Genomic DNA, 5262 nt, shown 5'->3' on the forward strand with positions numbered 1-5262 from the left:
TAATTTTTTTCAATATATAATTGCAGTCTTGATGACAAATCCATAGATATGAGTATAGGGTTTAATTCCGTTTTAAAGAAGATGAACATTATTAATTGGCTATGGTCCGTGGGACACCAGCAAGAAATATTTTCAAAGACCACTTTCAAAAGTAGGAGTAGAAACAAGAGCTTTCATCTGAATATATCCTGAAACCGTCCTAAACAGGCAAAATGGGAGTTCCTGACGTGGATTTGCACTATTCACTTACATCTACTGAGGCAAACACAGTGCAACTCACAAGTGTCAACTCAGTACCTGGTCTGAGCATATTCCTTGCATGGATGCTGCGCTGGGCTCTGGAAGAGCCAGAGAGAGAGATGCAGGGATCCTAGAAATCAGGTAATCCATCAGTTCCTGCCTACAGATGCCCTGGCCTGCACCAGCAACCCCTAACTGAGAATCTCCCCTAACCAAACACCTGGCAGAACCCTACCTGACAATGAACCCCAGGACTCTCAGCAGAGGAGACTGGGATGTATTTTTCTGCCCTAAATCCAGTGTTCACTCTCCCTTGTCTACTTAGGTTAGATAAGGACTGGCCTTTTCCTTGTTGTCCTAAGAGAACCTTTTATTCCTACCACTGGGCCTACAATCCTATTCTGAAATTTAGCCTGTTTGCCTAAAACCTGAACCAACTAAGCACTTACAGACCCTCCCCCTCACTGGATAGATCCACTCCTCAGACCCTCAAACGGCCATCTGAGGCCTTAGAGGCAGAGCACCCTGAAATGAAGGAGTCCCCAGCCCCAGCCCATGTTTTCCCCTGTCCAGTGACTTTCTGCTTCCATGCTCTGTTTGGCCCATCAGAGTTCTAGAATAGCAACCTTGCTGTGCTTGTCCCATGGTTACTGCTGCCACCGGCACTGTGAGCTGGAGCCCCAGCTTCTCCCGTGCAGGGACCAGCTCTCCAGAGGAGAATCTATCCGCCTGGGCTCTGTCTACACCTGTGTTTCCTCTCCCTCTAGTTGTCCCCTGGCTTGTCTCACAACTAAGAAGAAACAATACTTCTATATATAAAACAATTAGAAGGCAAAACAAGCATTAGATAATAAAGGAGGAACTAAGTACATTCAAGGGCCTTATAGGTCGCCAGAGAACAGCAAAAGAAATATATTAAATATAAATAGTTAATTGCACAAATCTTCCTTACTCTATAATCTGTTCAAAATTTTTGACTGTTCAATAATGCATGATGATTCCTCTTATATGGCATGTATAAAACAATATTACTTCTGAGAAGAAACTTTTTTGGATTACCATTTAAATAATTTAGACATAGTACCAGAACATTTTCACATTAATAATTCTCCCTCTCAAAATCCAAAATACTTTCCATTATGCTTCAATGATGAACATAATACAACTTTTTTAAAACAGAAAGGTAACATTATTCAAGAACTCTGAGCTGGAGTTGTTTGTGAAATGCACTTCTGTACGGCTCATTTGAGTTCTCTGCTGCCACTTGGTTGAGATGAATGAGCCAGGAGAGCAGCCATGAGCTCACAGATTTGTTGCTGTTATTCAACTAAACGCAGTTTCCCAGAAGGCTAGATTAACAGAGCACAGCCTGTCAAGTTCTTCTTTGAAGGTTGAATCTTCGCAGTGAAAAGAAGCAGACATCAGAGAGGAAAAAAAAATACAAGACTGGTTTACCTAAAATTATAGCACCCAAAGGCATAGGGTTACGTTAAGCTTAAAGACTACCCTCTCCCATCTCTGCCATTTCTTCTTTCTTCTAATAACAAAGCACTCTTTTCTTTTCTTTCTTTTTTTCTTTTTTCCATTTCAGGTTAATCTGAGTCATGTCACAGCATTTGAATTTGCTAGGTAAAGTCTCTCTTGTATATGTGTCCTGCACCTGAAAGGTGTACCATACAAATTTACATTGCGGCCACTAAGTGGGAGCACCCCTATCCCCCCATGCCCCTCTCCCCAACTTGAATTGAATTGGGTTTTTTCCTCCTATGTGGGCATGTATTGGATCATCTACTGGCTTCCTATAGTCTCAAGTACACTGGATCTTTCTTTCCCATTCTGTGATACTTTACTAAGAAGAATGTGTTTTCTGAATGGGTAAAGATCTTTGTATACTGTGAATCTGACAAATCTGATATTTGTATGTTGTGGATCTATAGAAAACTCAAATTAACCAAGAAAATAGAGCATCCTTTTCTTTAGAGAATGTTTCTAAAGGAATTTTAATGTTCATACTTTTCTTCCCCAAATATTTTTGTCTAATCAGGTGACTATCCCTTGCCTTTCTTATAAACCTTTAAAAAACTATGATTTTATTTTCTTAATATCTTCTAAAATACTTAATATTCTCCTGAACCTAAAATCAACAATGGGGACATTGTTCTGCAGAGAAAAGAAACTTAGATGAGGACTTGGTGAAGATTTGCTTAATATCACACTTTTCATTTTTTGATTGTAGTCTTATGGATCATGAATTAGATGGCTTTTATTTCCTTTGAAATATACATTTTACGTATGTTAAAATATATAATATTTTTAATGATCCAAGTTGCAGCATAGTAGATCTGATTGTTCTGAAAGCTTTCAAAATCAATGACCAGAAAAAGCATTTATGGTTATTATAAAGGACAATAATTAAGGCTGCAAGGTCATCAGATCAGCAGTTTCACACTGGCTGTTGCACTGATCATCCTCCAGCCATATGTGGGTTCTTTTGGACATTTTTATTTCAAATGAAACTTTTAAAAGTAGACCGAAAAAAAATAGTCTAACAGGAATCCTCCCAACTGAGTTCAATGCAAAATTATTAGGGGAAGTTTAGAGCTGCAGATAAGCAGAGAGACTGCACAGTGACGATGTGAGATTGATGTCTTAGAACTGTAACGCCTGAGTCAGGCTGGACTTCTGCAATTACAGGCAATGCAAGACACAATAGACAAGATGACATGCTATCGGTGTACAGAGAGCATTACAATCTCAATACAGTTTTTTCCTTTCTTAAAATGTGTATATATATTTCTGGCACCCTCTGCATACAGCAGAATCTCAGTAAGTTGACCACCCAAGGGACTGTAACACACTGATCAACACACAGAGGTGGTCACCCTAAGGAACCAGGCCTACGTGCTGACATGTACCTGTGGCGCGTGTCCAGTCTATGACAATTTGGCCAAATGAAGGAGGTGGTCAGGGTAGAGAGGCGGTCAGCTATGGAGGTTCTGCTGTGTGTGTGTGTATATATGTATATATTTGTATTTGGCTGAGTCATTTGAGAGTAAGTTGCAGACACTGTAACCTCAAACATTTTATCATGTCTCCTAATATCAAGGACATCTACATAACCCTAATTCAATTATCACACTCAGTAAATTTAACATTAATACAGGTTTCCTGGTCTTGTTCCTTGTGGCAATATTTTCTCCGATGCAGCACCAAACATTAGCCGTTGCATTACAGTTAGAGGTAGTAGGGCACTTGTGCTAACAATGTCTCAGTAACTTCACCATTAATCAGTTTCCCAGGATTGGGCCAGATTACAAACTCTTGATAACACATGCTGGATTAATGAATTAATTAATCTCTGTGCTTCAACATAAACACAATTCTTAACACATGAAAAGGCTTTGGTAACCAGCGGATGAAAGACTGGAGATTGTTAGTTCTTAAGTACCAACCAAATTTGACACAGTGGAAAAAATTTTTTTGACATAGTGGTATCTCATATTTTAAAAAGCTAGAAGGGACTCAGAATTTTTTGTTTGTTTGTTTTGTCCAAATACTTTTTTTCTTAGACAAGATTCCCCAAGGGTAACTTGCCAATTTCACAAAGTAGCAGCACAAGACAGAACCAAATGGCCAAGTCTCATTATGCTGGCTTTGGTGGCCCCCCTTGGAACCCAAAATATGTAAAACGTAATCTCCTTGCTCAGCATCTATTAATCTGGGCAACCTCCCTAATGAAAAGAATGAGCATAATTTAAAACCTTGCACTTTCCTTCTCTGCTCTGGCTATTCACATTTAGCAAAACAATTGTGGTGCTGAAGCAACCTTTCATAATTGAGAGAGATGTGGACCTGTTACCGCAGAGCCTCAGACAATAAGCTATTTTCCATCATCACGTGGTACATTGTGCAATGTTCTAACCCAAGTGTTGGAACATGAATATCACAATCAATTTAACAATTAGCATTTTCCAAGACAATAGGCACATTATTGCTTGGAATAGTGGCACACACTTTAAACAGAGAGCCATTGACCCCCTGCTTAATGGCAGCTTTAATCCTTTTTATGTAGGCTTACTGAACAAGTGGACATCAGGAAAAATGTATATGGAAATTCACAAATACCATATTCTATTCTATTCAAGCAATATAACTTTCCACGTCTTCTCCAAAACTACTCAATAAAAAAATATGGACAAGATTAACTCCCTAAGTGATTTTTCACTAGCATGCATAGAAATTTTCTAACCTTAGCATTACAATATTATATAAATTAATACATGTGTCATTTTACCAGATTGAAAAGATAATTTATGCCTTAAGAAGAACCCAATTCATACTGCATCTTATAAGTTTAGCCAAATAAAATTATCCATTTCATACATAAATTGCTAAATTGCAGTTTTCCCTGTGACGGGCAAGGGAAAGCAGGGTTTCTTTGAGTGTTAAAAATCAAAGGTTTCGACCTCCTGGTCTTACCACAGGCTGTGTTCTCACACTGACTGTATAGGAGGAGGAGGCCGAGGAAACCTACCCTCGGTCCGCCCCAGCCAGGCCCCACGCCTGGTCCATATTATGAACGGGGGAATATGGGGAAAAAATCAAAGGGATAAATTCCATTTCATTTCTAAAGTCACAGAGTATCTCTAGAGGACTGTTCACATGGTGAGGGCATTTCCTTTCCCTGGTAAAATTTATAGCTATCAATGAAAAAAAAAATAGGGGCCCATGTCACCCAGTCTGTAAAAGAATCGTGTTGGGGGGGGGGGGATGTGTTCAGGCAAAGTGAGACTGTTGATCAGGAGGCTAATTAAATTGTGATCCTTGGAGTGGTGGGGGCAAACAGCAGAGTCATCAGGTGCAGGTGGTGGTAGGAGGATTGTCGGTGTCTCTCCTCCTCTATGGAAATGTCAGCAATTTGAGGGCAGAAACTGTCCTTTCACTGAACTCTCCAGTATTGCAGTAAAAGTCTCTCAAATGTGGGAAATGCACAAGATGAAGGTACAGTGGGGGAGGATGGGG

The 5262-nt window shown here is 39.6% G+C and overlaps 1 non-coding gene across 1 annotated transcript; it reads left to right on the plus strand.

The window, feature by feature from the left end:
- The first annotated feature begins 4703 nt into the window (after positions 1 to 4703).
- LOC111726343 lies at positions 4704 to 4833 on the plus strand. Its single transcript, XR_002774145.1, has one exon. It is a non-coding gene; the product is annotated as a small nucleolar RNA SNORA51 (small nucleolar RNA).
- The last annotated feature ends 429 nt before the right edge of the window (positions 4834 to 5262 follow it).

This window comes from Otolemur garnettii, unplaced genomic scaffold (genome assembly GCF_000181295.1).
Source record: "Otolemur garnettii isolate 467f Iridium unplaced genomic scaffold, OtoGar3 scaffold00061, whole genome shotgun sequence".
Lineage (NCBI taxonomy): Eukaryota > Metazoa > Chordata > Mammalia > Primates > Galagidae > Otolemur > Otolemur garnettii.